The sequence below is a fragment of the Mus pahari genome, chromosome 8 (genome assembly GCF_900095145.1).
Source record: "Mus pahari chromosome 8, PAHARI_EIJ_v1.1, whole genome shotgun sequence".
Classification (NCBI taxonomy): domain Eukaryota; kingdom Metazoa; phylum Chordata; class Mammalia; order Rodentia; family Muridae; genus Mus; species Mus pahari.
The window spans coordinates 46,150,229-46,164,966 of NC_034597.1; the positions used below are offsets into that span (position 1 = coordinate 46,150,229).

At 45.3% G+C, this 14,738-nt stretch overlaps 1 pseudogene; it reads left to right on the top strand.

Annotated features, from left to right (window-relative positions):
• The first annotated feature begins 5,637 nt into the window (after positions 1–5,637).
• Positions 5,638–12,210, top strand: LOC110325077 (annotated as a pseudogene).
• Positions 12,211–14,738: the final 2,528 nt, after the last annotated feature.

The following is a 14,738-nucleotide window of genomic DNA, read 5'->3' on the forward strand; positions in this document are numbered from 1 at the left end:
TCTTCCTTCCTGCCAAGCCTGCCTCCTCTAGTATACGGGTAGAGCCTTCCTCAGCTGCCTGGAGTTCTGTTCTATTTTGGGCATTCGAGTTAGCACAGTGGTCTCATGTAAGATCTGTCTTCTCTGCTTTTTTGAGACACGGCTTCCCTTTGTCGTCCTGGCAGGCCTGCCTTGCTAAGTAGATCAAGTTGGCCCTGAACTCACAGAGATCTGCCTGCCTCCGCCTCTGAGTGCTGGAATTAAAGACATGCATACCCACACCGGGCAAGGGCTTTCTCTTAAAGCAAGGATCGATGACATTTTTGTTGCAGTGAATGATAGAGACTTTGGAACTTTAAAACATTCTGGAATAATCATTTCAGTTTCAATCACTTCTCTAGGTGCTTTAGGTAGGGGAGCTAAAACTGAATGAAACTTGGTTTCCTCCCTTCATACGTAGGCCACACAGCTGAGCTGGCATTTGTATCTAGTCTTCTGATGGCCACATTTTCCTTTATTCCTTAAAAACAAATATAGCCATTTCATCCCTGGGTCACTGAAAGCCTTGAAGCTAGAAACATGGTCAGGATGTGTGTGTGTGTGTGTGTGTGTGTGTGTGTGTGTGTCCATGTGCTAACCTAACTTTTATAGAATGCACCACTCTGGCCATGTTAGTAAACACTCTTGGGGCTGGAGAGATGGCTCAGTGGTTAAGAGCACTGACTGCTCTTCCGAAGGTCCTGAGTTCAAATCCTAGCAACCACATGGAGTTACAACCATCCGTAATGAAATCTGATACCCTCTTCTGGGGTGTCTGAAGACAGCTACAGTGTACTTATATATAGTAAATAAATAAAATCTTTAAAAAAACCACTCTCAAGCTTTTAATAGCTAGTAATAACAAGTTAAACTCTAGCATAGAGTATAGGCTTAGACAATATTGCTGTGTTTCTACTTCGGCTGAGCCTGTGGCGGCTTGCTGGGGACTGCTTTGTCTAACCCGGCAGCCTCAGGTTAGCCCCACCGGTGGGCTCCAGAGAACAGAAAGCAGCTCTGCGTTCCTTCCCTGCTTGCTTCCAGTTTTGAGTCCCTCACTGCTGGCTCTCATGGGAAGCCCTGGGTGGTAAAGAGATCAAATCAGAACTCCTTCTAGGAAGACCTTGTCCCTTAGGTACGGCCACCCTCCTCTGCTGTGCCCTTAGCTGTGTGGCAGTGAACAAGAGAAAAGCCCTCTTGGTCCCCTTCGTTGAGCCTTAAGGGTAATCTGTCACAGATGGTAGGTAGGTCTTCTCCCTAGTGACTTCCAAGGTTTTAAGGTCCATTTCCTAGGTCTTGGGTAACATTTCCACTTTCTTATCCATCAAACTTTCAAATCAATTCCCTAAAGGATGTATTTCCCTTCAGAGGGTCACCCGACACACCTAGGTATGGTTGCTAAGAGTCAGGTTGCTAAGAGTCGTCAGCTAAGAGGCTCATTCCTCACCTATCTCCAGGACGAAGCTCCTGGAATCTGACTCTGCAGTCACTTTAGCCTTGTCACTTGGAAGCATTCCTCCATTGCATTTGACAAATTCCTGGTTTGGTAGACATGTCCAGTGTCTAGTAAGTCCTGTAGGTTGAGTGCCCGGTCTTCCAAGGCTTGATTGGCTTTCTATAGGATCTGCCTCGGCCCTGTCCCTGTAGTTCTGTCCTCCCCTCTGCCGGGCCTAAGCTAAGGAGGACCCGCACATTTAAATCCTCTTCGCAGACCACAGACATCCTATTCTGCTCTACATCTTGCCAAGGAAAGCACGCCCCAGTCACCTCTTCCTTCTCCGTTATTTTTTTCTTCGCCTTCCTCCGAGTCTGCCTTCCCTGTCCCCTTCGTTCTCCTTTCAAATCTCTTTCTTTTCCATCTATGTACCTCTGCCCATCGGACCCACTCCCTCTCACGCCCACCTATCTTTCCGCGGTTGCCCTCTGCATTCCCTGAGCATGCTGGGAAAAAGACTTTGGAACGGATCTCTGATTGCCAGATCCCTTCTCTTCCGTGGGTCCCGCGGCCGTATTGCCCATCTTGTCCACGTTGGTCCTTGGAAGCTAGTGACCCCCAAGATGCTGTTCATCTTTTGGGACGAATAGGCCTTGCTGTCGACTACTTCCAGTGCTGAAGAAGAGAGACCGGCTTGATTTAAATGCCCCTCCGTTAGTTCTTCCTGCCACGTGGGGCTACCTGCACCCCTCCCGTTCTCTTGCTTTCTCCTGTCTTTCTCTTCCAGCCCAAAGCAGGACCGAATGAGTCCGAGGAGACCCTGCCAGCCACGCCCCCTTTTGCCCTTCCCTGCTGGCTGTATATGTAGGTGGGGACGGTGAAGGAGGGCGTCAGCATGGTGCCCGCCAACCCAGAACCAGTCAGCCACTCGCAGTGCCTTCTGTTCTGAAGCAGGATCCGTCTCTCTCTACCCTCCTCCTCTTCCACTCTTCCTCTCCCATTTTAAATTAGCTGCTGAATTAATTAAATCCCGTTCACTGATTAACATTCCTACGGGAAAGAATACAATGGGGATACTAAAGCAAGACTTCCTGTCCAGTCAGGCAAAGCGATTCAAAGATGAGAAGACTGGGTTGGGGGATAAAGGGCAGATCAGGAAACCAATTTAAGACTGGAATGAAACCTGGGATGTATGAAAAGACAGGAGAATTCACAGGCGGAGTTAGAAAGGGAAATAAGCATAGTTAACACGGGAGAAGTGAGAGTCTCTGGAGCCTCCCCAGGATAAGAGGTAGAGCTGTGTCTGAGCGCTCACACTCTGGACAGCCTGGGGCAAACGGTCAGGAGGCTGTTAGCTTGCTGCTTGACTATCTGCTAAAGAAATGAGCTTAAACTGGGCGTGGTGGCGCACGCCTTTAATCCCAGCACTCAGGAGGCAGAGGCAGGCGGATTTCTGAGTTCGAGGCCAGCTTGGTCTACAAAGTGAGTTCCAGGACAGCCAGGGCTATACAGAGAAACCCTGTCTCAAAAAACCAAATAAATAAATAAATAAATAAAAATAAAAAGAAGTGAGTTTAGTTTTTAGAGGACTGCTTTAGGCCGGAGATAAGGGTGTCATTTTTCCTCTTTGCAAGGTAGTGGACACTACACTGGAAGTAATCGATAGCAAGGGCTATTCCTCCCAAAAGATGAACAGCATCTTGAAGGCAGGGGCGCTGGCTTACCAATGAGAATACGATGGGAAACACAACCACTGGTCCCCTGGAGGCAAAGGATAGCTTACCCTGGCAATCCGGGGTCTACTGGGCTTCATTCTTTCTACATCCCATGTTCCTGATGCTTCGTTCTATCACCTTTCTGTCAGAGCTGGCTGGCTGGCTCCTTGAAGACAGAAACCTGCTGCCTTAGAAGACACAAATTGGCTAGGTGTGGTGGCACGGAGCCTTCATCTCAGCTGGATCTCTGTAAGTTCATGGCCAGTTTGGTCTACAAAGAGAGTTCCAGGCCAGCCACAGCTGCACAGAGAGACCTCCAGAAACAAAACAAAACAAAAAACAAACAAAAAAACCAACCAAGCAAACAAAATATAAACACCATAATTCTAAAGATTCTATAGTAGCCGCTATTTAGTAAATTTATTGATTAGTATGCCACCATTTATGAAGCTGGGATCATTGCTCTAGGATCTGCGATTTTTTTTTTTAGATGAACTCATTTATTTGATACATTAAGTTATGCAAAGAAAAATATATACAACTGCATAAAAAGAACCACGTTTTCATATTATTAAACACAGCAGTGGCCAAAAATAATGAATTGTAGAATGGACCCCAGGATTTAATGCATAAACCATCCCATACAGAAAGATGTCAGGCTTCTAGCTTCACGGAGCTCAGCACTACACAGGCTTCTTTATACTCCTCGGCTTCTTCCAAGTCTTTCTCACTTTCTAATATCTGCTGAAGATCAGTATATGATCTGCGATATTTTTAAGTTGTGGTAAATATCCTCTGAAGAGAGTTGTTTGTATGTCTGTCTTGTGCTAGGGATCAAACCCGTGACATTACACATACTATAAGCAGATGCTACCCCTGAGCTGAACCCTTAACCCTCCACCTTGGCCTCTCTCTGTCTCTGTCTCTCTCTCTCTGTCTCTCTCTCTCTCTCTCTCTGTCTGTCTCTCTCTCTCTCTCTTTCTTTCTCTCTTTCTTCATTTTTCAAGACAAGGTTTCTCTGTGTGTATAGCCTTGACTGTCCTGGAACTAGCTTTATAGATCAGGCTGGCCTCAAACTCACAGATATTGGACTGCTTCCCAAGTGCTAGGACTAAAAGGAATGTGCCCCCACTGCCCAGCGCTCTCTCTCTCTCTCTCTCTCTCTCTCTCTCTCTCTCTCTCTCTCTCTCTCTCAAAATTACAGAAAAGTATGATGACATATAAGGTGTAATTATGAGTAGAGTAGATTCAGCATCTAAGGAGGAAAAGACTCCTAAAGAGGCCCAGGCTGAGGGGACAGGAGAGTGGGTGAAGGAAGAGCACTGTCCCCAGGTCTGGGCTCCTTTGTTTTGTTTCTGGACAGGCTCTTTCCATCTGGTCCAGGCTGTTCTGCTTTCACTTGTCCCCATCTGCTGGGACTTTGGGGGTGCGCTCCACACCCTATTTTCCCTTTCTCTTCCTGCCATCTTACATTCTGGATTTATAATTTAGGACATGGATACAGATGGACCTTTTACTTATTCAGCATGTTGCACTTTTCTATGCTATTAAAAAATAGTGAGAATGAAAACATATGTCACAAGCTGTGCGCGGTGGTGCATGCTTTTAGTCCCGGCACTCGGGAGGCAGAGGAAGTCAGACCTCTGTGAGTTCAAGGCCAGCCTGGTCTACAGAGCGAGTTCCAGGACAGCCAGGGCTGTTACACAGAGAAACCCTGTCGCAACAAAACAACAACAATAACAACAACAAAAAGACATAGGTCACAGGCTGAAATAGAGGATTGCCAGATGTTTGAGACCAGCTAGGGTCTCAGTGTGAGGTCTTGTCTCAAAGCAAAGCAAAACAAAAATAAACAAGCAAAAATAAACTATTTTGAGTGAACATGTAATACTTTATCAGGGATAAATAATGATTTATAAAAACTATTTGTTAGACTTTAGAATGCTAGGTTTTTGTTGTTGGTTGGTTGATTTGAGATAGGGTCTCACTGTGTAGCCTAGGCTGGACTTGAACTCAGAATCCTGCCTTAGTCTCCTAGGTAGCTGGATTATAGTCCGTGTCTGGCTTATTCCTAGTTTTGTTAGGATTTCTTTTCCTTCTGTGATAAACATGTACATCTTTATGTATAAAATTTCTTAAAATGGAGTTTCTGATGTATGGATTGACTACAATAGGCTGGCCTCGGGTACTTCCTAGTTTTAAATTTTGGAAAGGTGAAAATCTCAGACACTACAAAGGGAGTGCACTGAAACCTTTTCCCATGTTTTGTCCCTCACTGTTCTCTGTAGAAAATTCCATTCACGCATATACATTTGTGTTTTTATACAAAAGGAGTGGTCAATCCCATGTTCCTAAAATTACAATCTAAAGTGGAGTTAGGGAATGTTGGTATGAGGGATCCACCTAACCATCACTCAGACATTGGTTCAAGCCGACTGAAAGTCTTTAATAGCCAGCCTGGGACTGCGCTGGATGTCCAGGATCCAGTGCGGTACTGAGCCTTTCTCGGGTGAGCTTTTAGGCACAAAATCACATCCTGGGTTGACACACCTTAGTTAACAAGAACAGCTGGCCAGAAGCAGAATGACAGAAGCCAAAAATCGGGATTAGTACATTTAGAGACGTTCCCAGAACTGTGGGCGTTAAGGGGTTAGTCTTTGTTCTTACTTGGCGGATATTAAGGTCTACGTGCTGGTCTCTTGGGTCTGAACGGTGTCTAAGTGCCTGAAACATGGCATCGATTGTGCTAAGGTCTGGCCATCTGTCATGATATCTTTCCCCAGATTTGAGAAACATTTGGTTAGATGAGCTCGTAGGATCCTTTCCAGCTCTAGCATTTAATGACTAAAACTTACAGAATTGGTAGTGTAAGAAAGAATGAATAGCCAAGCAGAGTGGTGTATGCCTTTAATCCCAGCACTTGGGAGGCAGAGGCAGGCAGATCTCTGAGTTTGAGGCTAGCCTGGTCTACAGAGTGAGTCCCAGGACACCCAGGGCTACATAGAGAAATCCTGTCTTCAAAAACAAAAACAAAAATGAACAAAACAGAATGAGTAAGAAGATTGAGATGAAATTACCATCAAATATAATAGCATGACCTCACAGACTGGAGTTTTTGGAATTGTATGTATGTGTGCTCAGATCTATAATCCCAGAACCAGGAGGCAGAAGAAGACTGCTGTGAGCCTGAGGCCAGTTCAGGCGACGTGGGAATCCTGTACATACTGAGCTACATGGGAGGCCTTGTCTTAGAAATTTAAAAGAAAAGAAACCCAGAAGATTGTAGCCAGAAGGAAGGGTGGTGGGTACTTACACAGGCACAGGCATCCATCAGGTCTGCAGAGCTGAGGAGACAAGTAGCAGCCAGGGAGGTCTATGATTTCTTTTTTGTAATTTTTAGTCCAGTTTCCTTCATTCGTTCATGCCACTTCATAATTCAATTGGCTTTGATTTTTAAAAATTATTTTTAATTACATCTATACATTTTGGGTGGGTGCGTGCATAGGGGTCAGGTGCTCCCAGAGGCTTGCAGAGGAATTCTTTGTGGTTGTGAACCAGCTGTTAAGGGCTCTGGTAATCAAATCCTGGCTCTTTGGAAGAACAGTGAGTGCTCCTAACTATTGAGCCATCCTTCCAGCTCCAGTTGGCTCTTCCCCCTTCTTATTTTTTATTCTATTTTTCATTATTTATTTAAAACAAAAACAAAACAGCCCGGTGGTAGTGGCGCACGCCTTTAATCTCAGCACTAGATAAGCAGAGACAGCTGGATCTCTGTGAGTTCGAGGCCAGCCAAATCTACATAAAGGAACTACCCTGTCTCAAAACAACAACACAACAACAACAACAACAACAACAACACAACAACAACAAAAGCAAACTAGACATGCCTACAATTCCAGTACTTGGGAGAGTGGGGCCTGTTGATGATGAAAAAACGCATCCCTTACCTCAAAGGGGTTGAGAGACAGTTTTTTTCTGAAGCTAAATATATGTGATTATAACCTGGGAGCACAGATTTTAGGTCACCCCAAATCCCATGTTCTGCTTTGGAAGCTAGTAATAGATCAAAGTGATAAATCAAGTCACTTTTCTTAGATGTTGGTGGAGTCCTGAGGAAGGCAACCTCTGATGAAAAGCCTTAGATGTTATCTGATGACAGTCTTGCTTTGGGGTTGGTGGAAGACGCTGTTCTGTGAAGTTAAGACATTCCAAAGAGAAGTCAGGCACTGTCTGTACATTCCAAGTGATTTACCCAGGGGACACAAAGCTGTCAGCCAGTGACAGAGGAAGGCAGTGCATGGCTATCAAGAGGGGAAAAGGTGGCTCGAGATCTTTTCTCTCTGGACTTGTGTCATTCTCAGCTCTCCACGGTCACTGAAGCTCCAATCTGTCAATCAGCCTTGTGCCCGAAAGTGCAGCTCATTCCTGGGACCATTCTACAGGCAAGGCAGAACTTAAGTGTACAAGTCTCAGGCCAGTCTGGGCTACATAGTGAAGCCCCGTCGCCAAAAAGAAGAAGCTGGAGACTGGTGAGATGGCTCAGCGGCTGAGGACATGTACCAGTCTTCCAGAGGACCCAAGTTCAATTCCCACCACCCACATGATGCCTCACAACTGAGTGAGTAACTCCAGTTCTAGGTGATCCTCAGTCTGATGCCCTTTTCCGCTCTCTGTTGGGTACCAGGCATGCATACGGGCAGAATACTCATACAATAAAGTAAAAACAACAAATCCTTAAAAAAAAAAAAAAAGAAACGTTTTTTCGTTTGTTTGTTTGCTTGCTTGCTTTCAGAGTGAAAATAAAAGAAAGGAAAAACAAGCCCATTATTCTTGCACACACCTCTTCACCATCTTCTTGCACATATCTACATTTTCACCATCGTCCTTGCACACACCTACCTCTTCACCATCATCTTTGCACACCTTTTCCTTTCTTTAGAGAAGTAATTGGAATAGGATCTCTGCTGTTGCACAGGCAGGAGGAACCCTTCAGGAGAGGAGACTTAACCGATGAGCTTACACGTTTGCTTCCAGCGCTGACTCTGAGTGGTAAGGAATGTATTTGAAACTCCTTTCCTTGGGGCTGGAGAGATGGCTCAGTGGTTAAGAACACTGACAGTACTTCCAGAGGTCTTGAGTTCAATTCCCAGCAACCACATGGTGGCTCAAAACCATCTGTAATGGGATCTGATTCCCTCTTCTGGTGTGTGTGAAGACAGAATACTCATAGAAAGTAAGTAAGTAAACAAACAAACAAATAAATAAATAAGTATTTTTTAAAAAGATCTTAAAATAAAACTCCTTTCCTGACCCTAAAAGTCTACAGTCAAGGTTTTGACAAAGCTTGTAGCACTTAAAGGGCAAAGGATGCGCAGCTTTGTAATTATAGCGAGAATAGTCACAGAATTTGGCCTTTCCTCAAACCCATGGTCCTCCTGCTAACTTCCTCTCTTTCTTGAAATAATTTTCTCATGTGACACACACTTTTTTCTTTGTGCCTCTCTTTTTTCCTATGTTCCTTTTTTGGTCAAAGTTCCTTAGATATCTTATTGCTGTCTTTTTTTTTTTTTTAATAAAACACTGAATATCAAACCTGGTGCACTGTACACAAGTGTTTAACAGATAAAAAAAAATCCTCAGATTTCTTTACTTTTTATTTTGAGACAGTATCTCATATAGCTTGCTAGGATGGGGTTTGGAGAGATGGCTCAGTGGTTAAGAACACTGGCTGTTCTTCCAGAGGACCTGGGTTCAATTCCCAGTACCAATATGGCAGTTTACAGAGGCCTGTAACTACAGTTCTAGGATGTAGGAACCCTTGTCTGGCCTCTATGAACACTGCATGCATGTGGTGCACAGATATACACCCAAACAAAACACATAGATGAATCAAAGATCAATAAACATACATCTTCTCTAAAAGATACCCAAGATGACCTAAAATTCACTTTGTAGTTCAGACATGCATTGAACATGGAATCCTCCTGCCTCTGCCTCCACAGTAGCTGGGTTTACAAGTCTGAGCCACCAGGCCTGGCTGGTTTTGATTTGGTTTGGTTTTTTTGAGACAGGTCTTACTGTGTAGCCTTGGGTGTATTGGAACTTAGCCTCTGCCTTCTTCAGTACTGGGAATTAAAAGCACGTACTGCCATGCCCAGTGTACCTTGCTGGTTTTGTTTCTCAGGCTAGCCTAGAACTCATTGTGTAGTCCAGGTTGCCCTCAGATTTGTGATTCTAGGTCCTCTGACTCATGACAGTTTCAGCCCCAAGCCCTTCCTTTGTTCTCAGTATCATCTCACTGAGTGACATCATTTATTTTCCACGGTTTTTTAAGACTTATTTTTATTCATGTATATGTGTTTGTATGTCCTTGTGAGTGTATACCGTGTGTGTGTGTGTGTGTGTGTGTGTGTGTGTGGTGCATGGGTGGGGGGTGTGTGTGGGGGGGTGCCAGCAGAGGTGTTGGATTCCCCAGGGCTAGAGGTTGTGATTGTGAGCTGATTGTGGTGCTGGGAATTGAACTCTGGTCCTTTGGAAGAACAGTATGTGGTATGTACTCTTAACCACTAAGCCATCTCTCCAGCCCCATTTCTTCCAAATGCATCAGTTTCCTAACAACTCCTAAGACTCAGCCCAGAATTTTTCCTTAAGAGCCTCCAATATATCCATCTGCTTAGCAGATACTTCTACTTGGGCAAATCAAATACACTTTTTCTTTTTTATTTATTTTTTAAGGATTTATTTATTTATTTTATGCGTATGAGTACACTGTAGCTGTACAGATAGTTGTGAGCCTTCATGTGGTTGTTGGGAATTGATTTTAGGACCTCTGCTCACTCCGGTCAATCCCGACCATCTGGTCAACCCCACTCACTCAGTCCCCACTTGCTCCGATCCAAAGATTTATTTATTATTATACATAAGTACACTGTAGCTGACTTCAGACACACCAGAGGAGGGCGTCAGATCTCATTATGGGTGGTTGTGAGCCACCACGTGGTTTCTGGAATTTGAACTCAGGATCTTTGGAAGAGCAGTCAGTGCTCTTAGCCGCTAAGTTATCTCTCTAGCCCATCTTTTTATTTTTAAGATGTATTTATTTTTATTATGTGAGCACACTGTTGCTGTCTTTAGAAACACCAGAAGAGGGCATTAGATCCCATTACAGATGGTTATGAGCCACCATGTGGTTGCTGGGAATTGAACTCAGAACCTCTGGAAGAAATGTTAGTGGTCTTAACCGCTGAGCCATCTCTCCAGCCCTACACTTTACCTTAATGTTTTAAAAGCCAGCTCCATCATTTTGGTGTCACTCTCTTGCCAGGTGGTTCCATTGTCTTCCTGCTGCCTCCAAGCAGAGAACTTCATTTCGATTTTACCTCTTAACATACACAGTTGAGGAAAGCTGTTACCACTTTGTGTTTTTTACAAAACCATCTGAAACATCAATAGCTAAACCCTGCTGATCGTTCTTGCCTCTGCTTCTGTTCTATCTCAATCTGTCCTCTCGACAGCTACTAAATCACCTGCCCTTAGACTCCTGCCGAAAATGTTTGGGTTGCGCTCAGCGTAACATTTAAATTTTTTAACTGTCGGCTGCAGGTCTCTAGAGACTAGCTTGTTTCCTTTGACAATAGCAATCAGAATAGTGACCACCTTTTACTTAGCATTGCCTCTATATCACACATCATATTAATTCAGCTAGGCAGCAGCTCTGTGAAGTAGAGGCTGTTCTACCCATCTTACATATGGGGAAACTGAGGCAAGGAGAGGTTCATAGTGAGACAAACAGCTGGCATTTACATGAGGCTGCTTGGGTGCCACTATTTTAATTTTTTTTTTTTTTAGACACATATCATTGTGTAGCTCAGGTCACTGTAAACACTCAATCTTCTTGCTGTAGCCTCTGAAGAACTGATGTTGTGGGCACGTGTCACTCAAGGCAAACACACTCTTATTTTAAAGATTTACTCGGCTCTCTGCTCCTCCCTGTTCCAGAGATAGCCCCATCTTCTTGTGCAGTGCCAGACTTGCCCCAGAGACAAAATGGTGAAGGTCGGTGTGAACAGATTGGCGCCTGGTGACCAGGGCTGTCATCTGCTCTCCACTTGGCAAAGTGGAGATTGTTGCCACCAATGACCCCTTCATTGATCTCAACTACATGGTCTACATGTTCCAGTATGATTCCACTCACGGCAAATTCAACAGCACAGTCAAGGATGAGAATGGGAAGCTTGTCATCAACAGGAAGCCCATCACCGTCTTCCAGGAGTGAGATCCCGCTAACATCAAATGGGGTGATGCTGGGGCTGAGTATGTCCTGAAGTCTACTGGCATCTTCACCATCTTGGAGAAGGCCAGGGCTCACTTGAAGGGTGAGGGCAAAAGGGTCATTATCTCTGCCCCTTCTGTGGATGCCCCCATGTTTGTGATGGGTGTGAACCACGAAAAGTTTGACCACTCAAGATTGTCAACGTTACATCCTGTACTACCAACTGCTTAACCTCCCTCTCCCCTAGCCAAGGTCATCCATGACAACTTTGGCATCGTGGAAGGGCTCATGACCATGGTCTATGCCATCACTGCCACTCAGAAGACTGTGGATGGCCCCTCTGGAAAGCTTTGGCATGATGGCCGTGGGGCTGCCCAGAACATCATCTTGCATCCACTGGTGCTACCAAGGCTGTGAGCAAGGTCATCCCAGAGCTGAACGGGAAGCTCACTGACATGGCCTTCCATGTTCTTATCAGGAATGTATCCATTGTGGATCTGATGTGCTGCCTGGAGAAACCTGCCAAGTATGAAGACATCAAGAAGGTGTTGAAGCAGACATCTGAGGGCCCACTGAAAGGCATCCTGGGCTACACTGAGGACCAGGTTGTCTCCTGCAACTTCAACAGCAACTCCCACTCTTCCACCTTTGATGCTGGGGCTGGCATTGCTCTCAATGACAACGTTGTAAAGCTCATTTCCTGGCATGACAATGAATATGACTACAGCAACAGGGTGGTGGACCTCTTGGCCTACATGACCTCCAAGGAGTAAGAAGCCCTGGACCACCCACCCCAGCGAGGACACTGAGAACAAGAGAGAGGCCCTTGGTTGCTGAGGAGTCCCTGTCCCAACTCAGCCCCCAACACTGAGTATCTGCCTCACAATTTCCATCCCAGACACCCATAATAACAGGAGGGGCTGAGAGAGCCCTCCCTACTCTCTTGAATACCATCAATAAAGTTTGCTGCACCCCCCCAAAAAAGATTTATTCATTTTTTTATTTACATTATTTTTATGTGTGTGTTTTGTTTGCATGTATGTATGTGTACCCCATGTGTGTGCCTGGTGCCCTTAGAGGCCAGAGGTGGGTGACAGGTCCCACGGAACTGGACTTAGAGACAGTTACGAACTACCTTTAAATGCTGAGAATGGAAGCTGCGTCCTGAACACCAGCAGCAAGTGCTGCTCACCACTGAGCCATCTCTCCAGCCCCCAGCTCTTTTCTTAATGTGCTGTATGCACAATGATCTCTTCTGAGTTTTCTCCTGGGTGTCTTTTCCTCATTCTTCCTGCTGCGAGCAGCAGTTTGCTTTTAGTTCCTTGCATGGATGATGGGTCTTTTGCAGGCCTAGCACAACTTGTTGTGCCATACAGGTACTTATTAACTGTGCATTGAATGAGTATGAGTGATACACTTGTAAGACTAACTAGACGACTAACTAGATGAGAGGTATTCTAGGTTAGAACATCTAGTGTAGGGCACTAGGATACCACTTTACCTACAGGCCTAGAGAGCTTCCGGTGTCATCTAACTGAGTAGGTATATACACTATGCTAACTTCGTAACGGTGACATTAGAGTACTTCCTGCTGATTAGGGGTGTCAGGTTCCTTGGGGCAAGTTTGATCTTCACTGTCAGGATATCTAATCTCTTCTTGTTTCTTCTTTGTGCACGACTACTTAACAAACTGCAACCAACAGTGACCACCACCACCAACAACAACGACAACGAGCACCAACCAACCAACAACCAATAACCCATCTTGCCTCTCAGGGCCCTAACACTTATATATCCTCTTAAAAGTCCCCAGAATTCCAAAGGTCACACAATTGCAGAAACTATCTGCAGCTGGCGAAACCATGCCTTTGTTAGAGCACGAGGCAAATCATAATCAGCTGCTGTGGACTGTCTGAAACAGTCTCATATCCCACACCTGGGATTAAAATGAAGCCATTCTTTTTTTTGTTTGTTTTTGTTTTTTGTTTGTTTTTTGAGACAGGGTTTCTCTGTATAGCCCTGGCTGTCCTGGAACTCACTTTGTAGACCTGGCTGGCCTCGAACTCAGAAATCCGCCTGCCTCTGCCTCCCGAGTGCTGGGATTAAAGGTGTGTGCCACCATGCCTGGCTGCCTTGGGACATCTTGATAACCCTCTTCCCCCTGGCTTGTTTTCCTCCTTTCAGGCCTCTGTCTTAGAAAGTTCCGGAGCCTCTCCACTTACTGTGATCCGAATGATGAATGTGTGCTGCTTTTGGCCCTTTAAGGACTTCTTATTCCTGGAGAGGAGCGGTTACCTCATACAGCAGCAAGCTCCGAGGTTGGGGTATCGGATCCCTTCCACTTGGTCCACTAACACTGTCTGAGGGAAAGCCTGTGCTATGCCTGGCCCTTGGAGGGCTTCCAATGCAGGCCAGGTCCAGCCTGCTCCCCTCGTTTATGCCGGCTTTCTTCCTAGAAAGTGAATGGAGGGAGGTAACTTCCACTATTCCAGGTCTACACTTTTATTGTTGTTGTCAACTTCTAAGATTTGTTTATTTTATGTATGAGGGCTGTGTCTTGCATGCTCATCTGCATGACAGAAGAGAGCATCACGTATGTATTGTACCACATGTGTGCTTGGTGACTGGTGTTTTTCAAGACAATTCTCTGTGTAGCCCTGGCTGTCCTGGAACTCTATCTGTAGACCAGGCTGGCCTCAAACTCAGAGAGAGAGAGATCTGCCTGTCTCTGTCTCCGGAGTGCTGGGCTTAAAGACATGCTCTGCCTCCAGGCAACAGGTTCTTCTTAATGCTTACATTAGAGCTCCTTGGCTCTGGATATTGTGTTTTTAGCCTGACCCAGAGTTGAAGGCTGAAGTCTGTGATGGAGTAAGCACCCTCAAGGAATGCAGGTTGAGAAGGAGGCCGAGCTTCAACAGGAAATACTCTCCATTATCCAGGGTCTCCTGGTGGGCATAGTTTTGAAGCTTTGGTGAAGACAGAGGGGGGTCTAGGACAATCCTGAAGTGATAACTCCTCTCTCTCCTTGCTTCCAACACCAAATAATGAAGTAAACAGATTGGTCCATTCGAAGGTGACACATCACAGCCTGGGCTTTGTTCATTTAGTAAATGTTTATTGGGCACCTCCTGTGACAAGAACTATTGGTACTTGGGGTTACACCAGCAAGCAAAGAACTTCACCCTTGTAGCACACCTACCACCAGTGAAACCAAAGGCAGACAGTAGCAGAACTCAGAATGAATCTCTCTCTCTCTCTCTCTCTCTCTCTCTCTCTCTCTCTCTCTCTCTCTCTCTCTCTC